The sequence below is a fragment of the Mesoplodon densirostris genome, chromosome 6 (genome assembly GCF_025265405.1).
Source record: "Mesoplodon densirostris isolate mMesDen1 chromosome 6, mMesDen1 primary haplotype, whole genome shotgun sequence".
In the NCBI taxonomy this organism is placed as follows: Eukaryota; Metazoa; Chordata; class Mammalia; order Artiodactyla; family Ziphiidae; genus Mesoplodon; species Mesoplodon densirostris.
The window spans coordinates 65,470,567-65,488,457 of NC_082666.1; positions in this window are offsets into that span (position 1 = coordinate 65,470,567).

Consider the following 17,891-nt stretch of genomic DNA (forward strand, 5'->3'; position numbering starts at 1 on the left):
TCAAACTGTCCATTTTTTGTCTCTTCAACCTCTCTTCTAACCATATTCTCAACTGATGGCCTAGCCTCATAATTCACTAGTGATGTGGAATCGATCTGAGAAAATATACTCCCTTTCCCATTACCAAACAACACACCAACTTGTATCAGTAGCCCTGTATCAGTATTTCTATCTCTGACTTTGATCTACTTTGTGTCATCTGACCTTCAATTTCTTTGTCTTCACAAGACCATTCCCATTCACATAAAAATGTGCTCTAAAACATACTTTCTAAACCAGAAAGGAAATAAAATAAAATCAGAAAGAGAAACAAAGAAACATCAACAAAGCAGCTCTACCTTGACCTCATATCTGCTTCCAGTGTCCTAGACCTTTGTAACTCCTGAAACAATTTATCAGCATTGTCTCCAAATTCTCACCTTTCATTCATCCCTTGAAAAAAATATTTTATTTGATGTTTTCCAAGTTACAAAATAATATCTATGTTTTGAAACATAGTGTGAAAGACTCTTGTCTTTGCCAAATATTCCATTAGCTGTAATTCAACCATATGGCCACATGGAAGAGACTTATAAATATTGTCTGGTTATCTGTCAAAAGGAAAGATGAATAGTTTTGATGAATAACTATCACTATTTGCCACATCCGCTTATTGAAAGTTCATATATGTGGAAATTGAAATCATCATAAAAAAGAGCAAGGTTGCAGAGTTAAACTGAGCTAGGAGCTAAAATATTCAACAACAAGGGACATGAAATTCTGTGTATGATTAAAACAAAGAGCAGTAATGTGTGATCCAGTCTAATATACAAAGCTCTGTGCTTTTAAGTGTAAGTACAGAGCTTGGATGTAGCAATGAGAAATAAAAGGGTGCCAAGCTCAACATCAAGTCAGAGGTCCAAGGGATATAAAATGCAAAAGTCACCACTAGGAGGAAGGAGGCTATAGAGTAAGTAGTGTTCTCAGAAAAGTGGTAGATTTCTGTTAGAACATAAATGGGAAAGAAAAATCAGAAAAAGCCTTGAAGATATTGGGAAGTTTCTGATATGCAAAGGGTTAGGGAAAGATGTTAGAGTAGGATATGTATAGAACCAAATGGGGAATAAGGTATGTTTAGAGTCCATGGGCATATGGTGGGGTTTGCGGGGTTGAGTAGTGGATGAGGAATAATCTGAGAGAATTGGGCTTCTCTGTGGTGTCTTATAAGAAGAGAGAAATTGTTCCTAATGGCCCCAAGGCAGATTGTCATGCAGTATCTAGGTCTCCCACTTGCCTTTTGCTGACAGAGGTCTCCAGGCAAAATATGAATGAGCCAACTAAGGAGCAGGGCCCACTCTTTGACTCTTTCTGGCAAACACATCAATTATATATTTTCTATTTAATTTATTGATTTAGTTAATTTTATGGAGTTCCTAATATTGAATCGTCCATTCATTCCTGAAATAAGTTCTAATTAATCAGATTATATCACTTCAATATTTGGTAGGTTCTATTTGAAAGTATTTTATTTAGAATGTTTTCACTTATATAAAAAAGTTTATGTATTTTTCTGTTTTCACATCATCTTTATCAGGTCTTTATAGAGGGAAAGCTATCTACTTTCTTGGTCATGAATAGTTACAAGGAGATTAGAAGTATTTTAGTTGCTAACAAACAACAAAGATGTGATATGGATTTTAGTGTACTTTTGACAGATCTTTACTCACTTTTCCAATATTTTCCATAATAATAGGTCTAATCAAGTTTTCTTCTTTCTGGATTAGTTTTTGTATTTTATTTTTTAACAAGAAATCATCTGTTTCCTCTCATATGTTAAACATTTTCCCATGGAATTGTATGTGGTATTCTCTTGTGATTATTTTAATATCTCTTCTAAAATCTAAGAGGTTACAGCCCATTTCTCATTCCTAATTTTACCTATTATGCCTTCTTTTTTGTTTATTAATCATATTAGTGATGTTTTTGTTCACTTAAAATATTTTGCCTTAATAATAAATCCAACTTTAGATTATTCTTAATTACACTAACTTCTACCTTTATTTTTATTAATTTATAGTTCCTCATTTCATTTTTAAAATGTTCTTTCCTTATTTTGAAAATATGAGAAGTAGGTAATTTTTAAAAAAATAATTAACATTTATTTTTGGCTGTGTTGGGTCTTTGTTGCTTCACACAGGCTTCTCATTGCGGTGGCTTCTCTTGTTGCAGAGCATGGGCTCTAGGCATGCGGGCTTCAGAAGTCGTGGCTTATGGGCACTAGAGTGCAGGCTCAGTAGTTGTGGCACACAGGTTTAGTTGCTCCATGGCCTGTAGGATCTTCCTGCACCAGGGCTCGAACCCATGTCCTCTGAATTGGCAGGTGGATTCTTAACCACTGCACCACCAGGGAAGCCCAAAAGTAGGTAATTTTTAAATAGGTTCTCTTTTGTAATGAACATATAAAAAGCTTTGCTGACTAGAATAAATTTTCTTCTTGTATTTGCTATATCCCATAGGCTATGATATATTTTTTCTAGCTAATATATTATTTCAATTTTTATGTCCTTTTTTGATACAGTGCTTATCTAAGAATATGGTTCAAAATGTTTTGTGTTTTTAAAATATATATATTAATTTTTACTGTATTATGATTAGAATATATGCTTTTCAAATTTTCTATATTTGAAATTTTCTTCAGTTTTTCTATTTGGTAACTAGACAGAAAAGTAAATAAATAAACAAACAAATAAATAAATTGTTCATGAGGAATACAAGTTTATATATTTATCTATTTCATTAAATCTGTTGATTAGAGTATTTTATACTTTCATTTTCACAGTTACCAAGTCTCTTTGTCTCTAAATAATACATGGAAAATTCCAAACATAATTGCATTTTATCTCATTTAGATTGACATCTGATAAATTTTGCAATATATAATGTGTTGGCATTGTTGACCTAAAACAGACCGTCAGCAAAAATAGGTTTGTTCTTGATCAACAAAGAACTTCAATTCAGGGTCTGCAACCATGGCCAGCCATGTGCAAGTCCCCAGCAAAAATGGAAAGAAGAACTCTTTTATAGATGGGAAATGGTAGTTGGGAAGGCTATTGTAAACAAAGAGTCCGTGGTTTTTCATTGACTGAGTTGTGACTGTCTCTCATTTTCTGAGCTCTTGCCAGGCAAGTATAGGGATACTTTCTTCTTCCTGTTGGGCTCTGCTCTCGTTGTAGGGCATGAGACCCCCACCTTCTGTCTCCCAACCCTATTTAATTCAGGTTCCATTTATTAATTTTTTACAGCTTGTTATCTATGTATATACAATTATGGCACTTGTATTTTTCTAAAAGTGTATCTTTTATTTTACAAAATATCTTTTCATCTTATTGAGAGTTTTTAACTTTAAATAGTCTTTTGTTTGATACATCTATTTCTATACCTACTTTTTTATATTTATATTTGTCTGGAAGATATTTAACCCTTTATTTTTAAATTTTCTTTATTCTTTTAAATATATTTCATAGAAATTTAACACTTTATAATTGCTTAATTTAATTACTTATGTTTAATATACCAAATGATGAACATAATGTTATTCTGTTTTTATTTTATCATTTATTTTATTTTTTCATTATTACCTTGTAATTATTTGTGCTGATTTAAGTGGGTTTATTTAATTCCTTTTTTTCCTTCCCTAGAAGATTTTTCTACTTTTTTAATTTCATCAATGGTTAACATTAATTGTGCACCCCTGGTGCATATAAACAAACAAAACATACTTCTCTTCTATTACATGAGAACAAAACAATGTTCCCTCACTGTTTCCACTTGCCAAGTAAATTAAGACTTTTGAACAGTTGCACATCTCCAATATCTTCTACTCTAACCCCAGACAATGATGATAGCTGAATGTTTAATGTAGGCCAATCACTGCTCTTTGTACTTTACACATACTAACACACTTAATCATTAGCAAAAGCCTATTAGAGTGACTGTCATGAGCCGCACTAAAATGAAAACTCCATGAAAGCAATATATTTCTGCTTTTTTGTTCACAAATGCATCCCAAGCACTAGAATGGTGACTGGCATATAGCAAGCATTCAAGAAATATTTGTTTAATAAATGCTTCCACAATTTTACACATGGGAAGCATGGTAGAACAGAGAGGTTATATGATTTATTTTAATTTCACCACCAACAATTGGTAAAACCTAGATTGAAATTCAGACACCTTGATATTAGAATCTGTACTTTTAACTATTACAATCTTAAAAGAGGTTTATTATTATGATGATGATGATGGTGATGTTTTTGTCTCTCCCTCATGAACCAAAGTCTATGTTTTCTCAAAATAGTTTAATAATTTTAGTTTCAGAATGTCTATTCTCTTTTAAGTCACCATTTTCACCCCATAATATTATATACTCTCAGATAATATAACAGGATCAAGACACTTCCTAGGATCTGCTGCTTTCTTGTCACTGACTTGAGGCTCTTTTATGATTACCCCTAGTCTATGTGTACCTGAAGTCTTGGTAGAATTAGATGGCATGGTGTTGGAGTTGGAGCTGGTGTTATAAGTGGAGTGAAGTTGGCCACCACTCCCCTGTATCTTTCTATTCTCTTTTTAATCATACCCAGTATGACTTCAGTACCCTTTACTCTGATATTACTCATGGTCATTAACAATGCCCATGTTGCCAAATATAGTAGCCCCTTCTTGCTCTCATCTGTCTAAACCATCAAGAGTAGTTAATAGTTGTTCACTTCCTCCTTCTTGAAACATTCTTCTCTTTTGTCTTCCATGGCATTACAGTTTTCTTTCCGCTTTTTAAACTGCATATTCTTAAGGTTCCGTTGCTAAATCTTCCCCTTTTACTTAACCATTAAAGATTAGATTTTTTCAGGGTTTTTTCATGGGTCTGCTTCCCTGGTTTTATTTTTATCATCACCATAGACAATAATGCAATCTGATGGCCTTAAATACCTCTTATATTATGCCTTTACCTGTATACCATCAATTTAAAACATTGCTTCTGAATTTCAAAGACATATATTAAACTGTCTCTCTGATAATGCTTCAAAAATTAATCATATACATTAAAATCTGAGTGTATATAAAAATAGAACTTTTGATCCTCATCCTGCTCCATCCCACGAACCTGTTCTTCCCAGGTCTTTTCAATTCTATAAGTGGCTTCAGTTTACAACAACCTATGAAAAGGATTGTTTTACTCATAAATAAGAGCTTATTTCATATATAGGTTATCCAAAATATTTAGCAAATCCTTTTTCTTCTCTACTTCTCATGTACCATTACCCAGTTTTAAATTTACATCTCTTCTTGCATCAACTGCTACAATACCTTATATTTTCTTCTCTTCCATTCTTTCATCTCTATAACCCATTTTCTATTCAGTAACAAGAGTAATAGATTAAAATCATCAGTGAGAATCTGCCAGACCCAGTTTACAAACTTTCCACTTTACCATAATCACAACATCACATGTCTAACATCATTTTGCCCAACTTCCTCTCGCCTCCCCAAATCACATGAACATTATTTCCTTTCCTCAAAAGAGCCCTCTCTCACATCCATCCCTAGGCCATTTATATCAATGGCATCTTCTTTTTTTCAGATATCACACAACATTTTACCTTCTCACAAATTACTTTCCAACTCGGTTCATCTTTATTATATTACCATGTTTATTTTCTTTGATTTATCACAGTTTAAAAAATTATCTAGCTGATACGTTACTTGTTTTATGCATTTCTCTCTAAAATGTGAGCTCAGGGACTTTGCTTATCTTGTTTACTACTCTCCACTTCCTAACAGAATGGATGAAATATACGCAAAAATGATTACAGAAAACCATTCAATTATGCTGCTCAACGTCCTTTAAAAAAAACATTGCTCTGAAATTCAGAGAGAGTTTAATAGTACACAAACTGCTCTTTTACATTACAGGAGGAGGCAAGAATCTAAACTCTGGTTGGAATTTTAGAAGCCAGGATTAGGCATGGGAATGAGGTTTAGGTTGACCCTTGTTTAACAGGCACTGGAGGAAAGCAGAAATGGTAATAAGCCCCCGGGCATGGGCAAACACAGTGACCATGTGATAGTTCAGAGGACATATCCAATCCAAAAGCCAAGCAGAGGGGAAAAACTGGATCAAAGGCAAAGAGATTTCAACCAGTTCACCCAAGAAAGATTGAGAAGGGTGAAAAAAAGGGTAGAACAATAAAGTTTCTCTGAGAAGGAGAAAATGCATGTCATCAATTCTTTTTTTTTTCTCTTTAAAATATTTTATTTTTCTAGAGGAGTTTTAGGTTCACAATAAAATTGAGAGGAAAGTATTCCCTGCCCCTGGATATGCAATGCCTCCCCCATTATCAACAGCACCCACTAGAGTGGTACATTTGTGACAACAGATGAACCTACACTGACACATTATAAACACCCAAAGTTCATAGTTTACACTACAATTCACCCCTAGTGTTGTACATTCTATGGGTTTGGACAAATGTATAATGATATGTATCCGTCATTATAGTATCATATAGAGTATTTTCACTGCCTTCGATATACTCTGTTCAGCTTATTCATCCAACCCCTGGCCACCAGATCTTTTACTGTCTCTGTAGTTTTGCCTTTTCCAGAATGTCATATAGTTGGAATCACACAGGATGTAACATTTTCAGATTGGTTTCTTTCGGTTAATAATGTGCATTTAAGTTTCTTCCATGTCTTTTCATAGCTGGATAGCTCATTTCTTTATAGTACTGAATTCAATTCTCTTTTTAGGAAGGGAATGTAGGTCTGTCCTTGAAAATGGATCAGCAATTAAGACTACAGGGCTCATTTAGCACTCTACAGCACAGATGGAGGAAGTGATTTCTATCGCATAACTTGATGGGATAAGTTAATACCCACAGAAATTTTTCAAATACAAATTAAAAAGTCTGCTTAACTCATTTCTTTTCTATTATACCATGCATCATTCCTGACCAGGACTGCCTTTCAACCCAGACTTATATGTATAATAGATCTCAATATCATACGCTAGTATACGAGAATAAGACTATATATACCAAGACAGAAGAAAGGATTGGGAAGTTTGACTGGGACAGAGACTAGTAAAAATCAAGACCAAATTGCATGATGAAGTCATTCATTCTTGAAGAGGATTATTAAAGCTCAAAAGACATTAAAAAGTGTGTGGTAAGGAACGATGTTGATTTGGTACTCCCTGGAGAGAGAAGTTTGTATAAGCTAAAAAGAATTGAGGGAGATGTGGGCAGGCAAAGAGCAATGCAGAAAAAGACATAATGATACAGTTTTTAAAGGATTTCCAACACCAGGTAAGGCTATCTTTCTATGAAGCTGAGTTTGGTGTGTTCCAGGGAAAGATAGCAGTATGAGATATCCATCAGCCTCTTGGACAATTGGGGCCGATTTCACCCCAAACCTGAGTATCACATTTGGTAATATAACACTGGACCAATGTTTAATACCCATTTCAGATTTTATGTTTATCACCATGCAGAAACATAGATTATCATGCTGTTCAACACAGCTTGAAATTGCTATGTGCCTTAGAACTGTCTGTATCTCTTTGAAGCTTTACAGTAGACTTCTTTTCCTTGTTTATTCATCTTTTCTATCAGAACTATGCATATTTTTAGACTAGTGAATTCAACCTCCCTAGAAAACTTATTTTATTATATTACAAAGAAGATTACACCAATGAAAGCAGATTTATTGAGCAAACAAAAAGAGGTATCAACAAACAAAAATGGAAAAACTAGTGTCTATGAACTCCCTCATACACTGAAATATTTGTCACTATTTTATTCTAGAAAGAAAACATTTTATTTTAAAAATTTAAATTTCATATAATGTGCACTAAATAAAGACACTGAGCACTGAAAAGCAAATATTACTAACTCTACAGCCAATAATTAAATTGTGGCTACTAATACTACACTACTAATTAGTGGTATAAAAATAATATGAAAGTGTTCATATTACAAACCATGAACATTGTCATGAGTTAACACTATATGCCAATACTTTTACTGAGTAAACAAAGGGATCTCTTCAAAACTTTTATATAGACTTAGGATTATAGACGTTGAAGACCAGTTCTGGGATAATTTACAGGGGGTAAAGCTGATACAGCTAGACATAGAGCAGAACTAAGGCCAAAGTTCTGGAACTGATCATGAGAAATAATGAGAAGTAAAGTCAAAGGAGAATTAAAGATCAGGTACTAGCAAGGTGACAGGAAGACAAAATTGCAAGTTCAGCTATATCATTGCAAAATGTTCTACTTTAAAGGTCTATGACTAGGCCCTGTGAGTTCCACTGGTCTTAAATTAGTGGAAGTAAGAATACCATGTCATCATATTATAGAGCTCCTGACATAGTTTTTTAATATATCAGCATTCCTCCTCCACAAATTTATTTCCAAGATTAAAAAATAATTTTAATCCTGATTTCATATTTTATCATAATGCTCTGTAAATTTTCTCCCTTTGGATCTGGAAGTGTTTAGAATATGGTAAGTACTGTAATAGAGTTTTTTGTTTGTTTTGTTTTTTTAAATGCTGTCTTGACCCAGTATTGAGACACTGGCTAGACTGGTTAGTTCCCTTTCTTGAGCAGCTGAATAAATCCACATTCCAACCACTTTGGTTATGGGGACTTTCATACTCCAGGCCAATATGCACCAGCCCTAATTGCCCCAGAGCCATGTATCAGACAACTGAAGGCTCACTGCTGTCTGCCTCCTCCAGAAATTATTCATATTAGTCCATCCACAGGAAGCCCACATAACCCAGCTAACCCCAGGCTACTTGCCATACACAAACTGCCCTGTACAGCTGCAATTTGCTGTTACCCTGTCCCTGGGTGTAATCCGCTATGTGGCCCTGCTTGGCAGCCTTCTCTACTTTGAAGCCGTAAGTTTCAAAAAGTCCTGCCTTTCATCTAATCAAGTGCCATTGTCCTGTCTTACCATCAAAAGAATCTTTAAGTCTTACAAAATTGGCACACAATCTGTGTTTGTGGAATCAATCAATCAATTTATGGTTGATTAAGCACCTACTTGTGATTTTTTTTTTTTTTTTTTCGGTACGCGGGCCTCTCACTGTTGTGCTCCTGTTGTGGAGCACAGGCTCCCGACACGCAGGCTCAGCGGCCATGGCTCACGGGCCCAGCCGCTCCGCGGGATGTGGGATCCTCCTGGACCAGGGCACGAACCCGTGTCCCCTGCATCGGCAGGCGGACTCTCAACCACGGCGCCACCAGGGAAGCCCCCTACTTGTGATTTTTAATCCATGAGGCAAGTGAGACTCCAATTCCTGGGAGTATCAGGTGTAACTACAGAGTATGCAGTGTCTGACAAGAAAGCATGGAATACCCGTGCTTGCTTTTCCAAGGACACTGATTTGGAAAAACCTTATCCTTCTTACAATACAATCACTGCAGCCATCACTCCCCAAGACTGAGGGTTACAAAGATTGACCAGTACCTGAGGGTACCCACAATTTAACAAGAGCTTTCCACTGTGTAATCCTGCTGCTGCTTAATTGTGGCCTCTGTGGACTTGACTTCCCTGCAAATCTGCATATACATTTTTAAAGACTTTTCAAAATATTATATTCAGTGTTTTCAAGCGGTAGATTTTCTTTTCTTTTGGTTTCCTCTCTTTCTAATTGAAAAGGTTTTTCAGGATATTTAGTTCAACCTACTGAGAGAATTCATATCTGCTAATACAATTAATAATTTTATAGAGCAAGAAGAGTGGGAAGAGCCAAGTATTCTATAATACACTCATCAACCTCTATCCTAAGATCATTGCCAAAGTTGTATGGTGCTGCAATTACAACGTAAGATTAGACATTCTTAAGGACATTAGGTATAGTTGGCAATATAGAAGAATAAACTCCAAGGGGACATGAAGTTTATCTCAAATTTTGGAAATGGTGATTTTAAAAAAGAGATACTTGCCCTGCTTCTGTGTTTTTCCACATCTTTTCAAAATGGCATGCCATTTGGACCATTAATAGAACCATAATTTCTAACATACAACATTTTTTATAACATGTAATAGTACAGAAATTTTGTAAAGCATAGAGAGAATGTATTACACTTGATAAACATTACTTAAAATTAGCTTTCACTTATAAGTTATTCACCTCTGAGTATATTGTACAAATATTTTGTCCGATGTTGTTGGTTTGGGATTTTTTTTTTCTTTTTCAACATAAACAAGTCTATTTTTGGTTCTACTAATGATTGTTATTTTGCTTTAGGACCCCTGAAACAGACTCCTTTTACTGTATACAAAACAGAAATGCAAAAAGAAGAATGTATCTACACAAAAAGTTTTGAATTGTTTCCATAACAATACTGGCAATAAATTGTCCTATATGTAATACTGTATTTGTAGTATACACATAAAATGACTTTGTTACAAAACTCAATAAAGTGCTTTATTCCCTGCCAGCTGGCATCTGTTCCTAGGAAAACTCTTTTTAATATGCTGTTATCTACACACAATCATTTTTTAATGTACTCTAAAGCCCACTTTTATAACAAGCTTCATTCCTGAGGTTGTTCCGTTGGTGCCATATATGCATTGGAAGTGATAAAAGAAAATTAGTGATGTAGACACAGAATGAAAAAACAAACTTCATTTTGTTTGTAAATTGTGCCCTGTTTGATTGAGGTGATATTTATGAATGTTTTGTTGGATTTAGGTGTGAAGAGACCTGTATGGGAACACATATTAGAAGCAAAACATGTTTTCATTTTTTTACTTATTATTCAGTCATTCTGAATTCAATCTTTTAAACACTTTCCCTGACCTCAGGTGTGACACGGATAGTTTTATGATGCTTTAAAAAAAATAGAAGTGCACTTATTTGTGTGTTGCAGGGATGATATTCTTGAACAAGTACAAATGTCTGGGATTCCATGAGAGTAAACTGCCATTATTTTGTAATGTTGTAAACAAATATGAATGCAGCCTCCTTTCTTTCTTATTCATAAGTATTACGGATGCTAAATGTTCATTGGGTCATGAAGTAAATGCTTTGCCAGAAATCACTTTCATTAGTGATTTGCTAATTTATTTTAACAATGAATGAAAGTGGGGTTTCTTTACCAATTCATGGGGAGATAATTTCAACATTTAAATGACCTTGATGTATAGATAATTTTTGATTCCAGAATTTTTTAAAAAAATGTTCTCTACTGACACAGACACACACACACACACATTTCAGATATATAAACAAGCATGCTTTATAGGATGTAGTAAAAATAAACCATATTTTTAATTCTAGCTACCCCTTAACATTTTTTCGGTGGGTTTCTTCTTTCCCTTGACTCTAGGTGAAAATTCTTATAGTCCTCATGATTTTTATGCTCATTAAAAGCCCTGTACTCCTTTAAGTCAGGGAACACAGTCTAACATTTAAAAAAATTATAAATGTCCAGATCCATACAGTAATCAATGTTTCATTTTTTATTCAAAGATAAAACTTTTCTCCCCTCTTCTTTCAAAGACCTTCTGTAGTCAGGAAGCAAGACACTCTGCAGCATGAAAGAGAACTTTATTGGCTTTTTCTTCGTTAACACCATATCTCTTTCCCAATCTCTGTTAAGGATAGGAGTGGGACAAGAGTTTAATCTGATCATAATCACTCTAACCGCTGGCTTTGTCATCTCTGGCCTGGAACATACCTAAAAATGGACTCATTCTCTCAATAATTACTTTTGAGGTTTCTTCTGTTTTTGTTTGTTTTGTTTTTGAATTATACCCCTATAACTAGGGATTTTTACACAGTTGATGACAGTGTTCATTCCTCCCCCCCCCCCCCCCCCACTGACGGATTCATTACTCCTGCTGAATGCAGGAATCCAGAGATACCATTATTTCTCTTTCAATCCTGGTTTATTGCTCTAGGTGGCCCTCTTCTGTAGGATGAAAGACTGCCACTTCAGTGAGCTATCCTCATTCTTAGCCATATATGCCTCATAAGAATCATCAATATATCCTTTATTCTAAGAATACCTTTTGGCAGGTCTATCTGTGGTTGGCTTACCTATATAACAATATTTGGATTTTTTAGGCTGGATACACAAATTCCTTTTTCCTCCCATAACTGCAATGATTATGTTTAAGTTCCATTTCCAAGGCCAAGGTAAGGACAGCTAACTCTTCCTGATCCCTTGGTAGTTATCTGTGCTTTCTCCTTCATGTACTCACTCTCTTGACCAAGTTATACCCTTCCCATGGTTGGCTTAAGAACCTACTAACTTCTTTAAAGTCACCTATTTTGAAATATCTTCATGGTGAACGTTCAGAATATAACTCTATTGTCTTTACTCATCAACTTCTAATTGTGATAGGAGGAGCTGCCTCCTAACACAGAGTTAGATAACATAAGGATTAGAAATAGAGTGTGGGTAGTAAGAGCTTCTTTATTGTGCTGTATTAACTGTGAAAATCACTTTCAGATTTCTTATCTTACTTAGGCTGTCAAGTCAACTCAGGTTGACAGACCATTTAGCAACATAAAAAAACACATGCTACAAATAATTGGTGATGACTATAATCCAAAATTACTTCTGATTAATATCTGCCAAATGGTTGAAAAGATTCATAGTTATGGACTCTGATCTGGAAGTATACAGTCCATCACTTCCTCTACAGCAGTATCTTTTGGACTCTCTTCAATGCTTATTCATTCTCTAATCTGTATAGATCTACAGAAGATCTGTCAATCATTGCTTTGTATAGTTTTTATTTTTACAATAATCTTAGTATTGAATATGTGTTTTTAAAACATATTGCACCCCCTGGAGGTTATGATAAACAGCCTTTGGAGGTGTACCTCCTTCAAGATGAACATCATAGCTATGTAATATTTAAAATCTCTTTTCTTAGGGCAGACCATTAGATAATTGTCCATATAGGGTGTGTGCATTGATCCCTGGTAATTTTTTTTTAACAGAACTATGCTTTGGCACATCCTAGAACTTATAGTAAGAGATAGCATAAGGATTGCTTGTAGGAAAACCATACACTCATTAAAGAAGTTTTTATTGCCACTATTGTTTGTTTTATAGTAATTCTTTTATGAAGTATCACAGAGAACTATTTCTTTAATTGAAAAAATGTTTTTAAAATTTTACAGTTTTAAAAGTAACTGTTGTACTTATATTGAGTAATCCATATTGTTTTGTTTTGTTTTATGAATATTATAGATAATGAAACTTGTCAGGCTTCCTTCTTTGCAAGGTATTCTAGAATGTTCCGAATGTAATTTTGAGAATTTGGGGATCACAGATAGCATGTATGCAAAATATAAAGACAATTATTTTCTGCCTTAATTTATTTGGGGGCTCATTTTATTTTCACAACTTATATTTTCCTTTCATCTTTTTTCTTTCTATCATTTCATGAATGTATTTTTCACAATTTGCAATACATGTTTTAGGGAACACAATAGAATATACTTTTAAAAAATACATTATACTTATTGTTCCATAAATGTGGTGTAAGATGAGAAATTATTAAGCTCCAAATTATTATTGAAGCCAAATCTAAGAAACTCTAACCATCTATAGCTACTTTTTTCTAGAGAAATATTTACAGATGAATTTCTGCAAATTTTTTTGTGTCATTTGACTCTACCACCTTAATCTCCAACACTCTGATGAAGTAATGGTGCCAAAACAACAACAAAATCAATAGATTTTTATGGAGTCAAGGGACCTGTAATTTGTCTGCACCAAAACTCAGTCAAGTTGTAGTATTCCATTTAGAAAAATGCAGTGGATGTAATAATGGATATTTGGTCTCTGACCATATCTGAATACTCTTCTTATGCTTACAGAATTTTGTGAAGAAGCATGTGTGGCACAGAATCCATTCTGATGAGGGAACTGGCAGATATATCCACCTCCAAGGGTTAGCTGTGTAAGAACATCCAGTGTTCAGATTGCATGGTGACTCCTGAGGTGTTCGTGCCCTCTGCCAAATGTGTCCTGTGCAGGTAACTTGAACATTGTTTTTGTCTTTATTATTCTATTCCTGAGTCTCTGCTCCCTTCTGTATTTTCTGTGAGCTGACCAATAATTTTAAAGTTAAAATATTTAGAGTGGATACTCTTGCTCATAAATAAAATTCCTGATTGATACAGTTGGTACATAACTAACCTAAGTCTCTCTTTTGTAGAATTAAAAATATGATACAGAGACAGGAGTCAGCAGAATAAGAAGCAAGGCTGGAAAATTGGTGGAGCAAAGAGAGACAGAAGCAGATCCACTAAAGAGAAGAGGAGAGGATATCAACTTCCGAAGTACGACCAAGACAGCGGAGCTACATGAGCGTCTGTAGCACAACACAGCTGCTTTTATTGAATTCTCTTATCCAAGGAGACACCCAGGGACTTCCCTGGTGGTCCAGTGGTTAAGACTATGCCTTCCAATGCAGGGGGTGTGGGTTCGATCCCTGGTCGGGGTGCTCAGATCCCACATGCCTCGTGGCCAAAAAACCAAAACATAAAACAGAGCAATACTGTAACAAATTTAATAAAGACTTTAAAAATGGTCCACATCAAAAAAATCTTAAAAAAACAACAAAAAGAAGCCACCCATTATTTCATTACTTCATCTGACCTTTGTGTTTCCATCCTAATGGGTACTTCTGCTTCCTCACATCCAGGAATATCCTTTAGAAGTCCCCCTCAACAGAATATAAATTTTATGACATTCATGAGAGCAGAGACCAAGACTGTTTCTAGTATTTTTGTTTGTTTTTTTCTTTTCTGCACTGTATACCCAGTTTGTGGCACAGTATGTGGTTCATAGTAGACACCAAATATTTTCTGAAATACATGATAATGAATAAATGAATTACGCTAAAAATATAACTGACACAGCAAATTACATTTACTCAAAAAAATGTTTTGATAGATTACAAATTGGGCCAACCTAATTTTGTACCAGACACACACGTGCGCACACACACACCCATCCACACACACACATAATTACCCACCTCATGTTCTTTTCATTTTTGCAATCTGAAATGATAGAAGTATTTCTGATAGGTGGCAAGGGAACATCAGACACATTTACTTATTCAGACTAGAAAACTTTTCTGGTGAAAGAGCTGAATTTTTCCCCTCTTTCTTTATAAAAATGAAAGTCTTTCTAAAGAAATGTGCACATTATTAAAACACCTATTAGTACCTTGTATTGCTTATCATTCCAGTTTTCCATCTCCTGCTGCACTAGCTCTAAATTCTGAGACAATGTTTTTTATTGTTTTATTTTATATTTTTCAAATTTATTTATTTGTTTGTTTGTTTATTTATTGGGATCTTTTAGTTGCGGCATATGGGATCTTTTCAGTTGTGGCGTGAATGTGGGATCTAGTTGCCCGACCAGGGATCAAACCCGGGCCTCCTGAATTAGGAGCGTGGAGTCTTACCCACTGGACGACCAGGGAAGTCCCCCTGAAACAATGCTTTTTAATATTTGCCGACGGAGCTTTCCTTCCACTGTCTTCAACAGATTTCCTTTCCCCAGGAGGTTTTCTTTGCTTAATAACATCCTGTAAGTACTTAATGTGGCATTATGATTTGTTGCAAAGGTAGCCTGAACAAATGCTTGACCTTGCATAGTTCTGTAGATCACTATTGATTTAAAGTGACAGACTAAATTTTCCACATTAGCCTGCACCACATTTTTAATGCACCAATAAAACAGGATTACTCCAAAGGAAACAATTTTTTTCAGTGTCTCTAAAGCAGTAAACAGAATACAAATATCAGGGTACTTTTCTAAGTTAAGGAGCAAATACATCTAAGAACCAAATTGTGCATCACAGAAATCTACTACCTTGCACAATATTTTGTAGAGAAAAAGAAAAACATTACTCTCATATCAGGGAAATATTTAAGGGTTTCAAAAATATCAAAATTATCAGAAATAATATTTTTTGGTTTTGATGAAGACTATGCCTAATTTATCTCCTGCCCTTTACTGTGTAGTATAGTCTATATAAACCTTTCAAACCAAAAGCATCTCTACATTGTTTCAAATCAGAAAAGTACCAAGAGAGGTACCCCACAAACTACTGGATTTCCTGTATCATTGTTCTCTTTTAAATTAAATTCTCAGGGCAACTACTGTAGATGGCAGGTGGGCACATTTCTCCTTTTGAGTTTATAATACTGTTCCTTCTTCTGCTTAATGTCAACCTAATCCATGTAATCCAGCATATGTACTAAATTTAGATGGACAACACATTTTAACTGTAATTTAAAGAAATTATGAGTTCTACCTAAATATTTTATAGTTTAGTTAAATCTCCAGTCTCATTTGTGGTTTACAATTGCAAATATTGAAATATTAGCTAGTGCTTAATCATCATTCCTTATTTTTATATTCCTTATTCTGGACCCCATGACTATTTTCTATGACTTTACTTATGGACTTCTGATTCTTTTCTTTGTTATATCGTTGTCCCTCCCACCCAAATCCAGGTTTGATCATCTGTTCATCTATACATTTTTTAAAATTTCATTAATGCCACTCCATTCCAGGTTTATATTTACCTTTACAACTTTTCCTTTGTAATAAATATATTTTATTTTTTTCCTGGATATGCATGAATCATTGTTGTTGGAAGTGAAGTTCTTCTTTGATTAAATCATTAATGATGATTTGAAATGACCTGTTTCAAGAACTCAGCAGATGTGCCCCTGGATGCTCTCCCAGATAGCCTTAACCTTTCTGCTCTCATAGGAGTAGCTATGCAATTGTCTACTCATTTTCTCTGAAATGAATGACCCTCTCCATCAATATGACATTGATTAATTCTACAGACATGGACTGAGTTCCTATGTTCGACCATTCTATTTAGATGAATAAGTTAAGTGTGTCAGGCTTTACTATAATTACTTGTTTCCATATCTATTTTTCCCATGACTGTGAATTCCTCAAGTCAAGGAGCCATGTTTTCCTTTTTATATAGTTACAAGGACATAATTCACAAAGGTCATTTGAAAGAATGGTTTAATGCATAATTAATTTTGACAGAGTAAGAGTGACATTTAAAACATTGCACTAGATATACTCAGAATTCTCTATTCAAAAACATGTGTCCTATGAAAAAATGTGAAGGAAGAAATCAGTATATAAGTGGATAGGTAACATGTAAGGTAAAAGTGACTAAGAAACCACTTATTTTAATAAATTTTTCCTTTTGCAATATGTACTGTCAATCAGTATACGCTTCACTTTTCTCTGTTCTTAGATTACTGTCTATGATATGCCTTTTAGTCTGTGAACAAGTTTGTATAAGTATGTATTTTCCCTTAAGCCTTATCAAAATTGATAATATATGCAGCATAACTCACATACATTATTTGAACAAGTTTGGTTAGTATGGGAGAGCACAGAAATTACCACAAATCCCTCTTATCCCTTTATGCACAACTCTAATATCACTTTCCCACCCCTCCCATCAAGAAGTAAAGTCTAATACTTCACGCTTTGTGTCTGGCCTTCACCATTTGCCTTGTTTAATCCAATGGACATTAGCAAATGCGACCCAAGTAGAGGTTAGGAGGCGTTTGTGCATTGGGTTTTGCTTTCCTACGACTATTTGGAATCCTGAGATTGCTCATGTAAAGAAAAGTCTAGGATTGCCTATTGGAGAATCAGAAACCACACGGAGCAGACACACGCTCTCCCTTCTGAACTCTTCTAGACCAAGCAGCCTGTCTGCAGTTGTGTATTAGTGAGACCATTTGAATCATCAACCACATACCAATTGAAGAATAAGAAATATCCATAAATTGCAGGATTATAAGAAA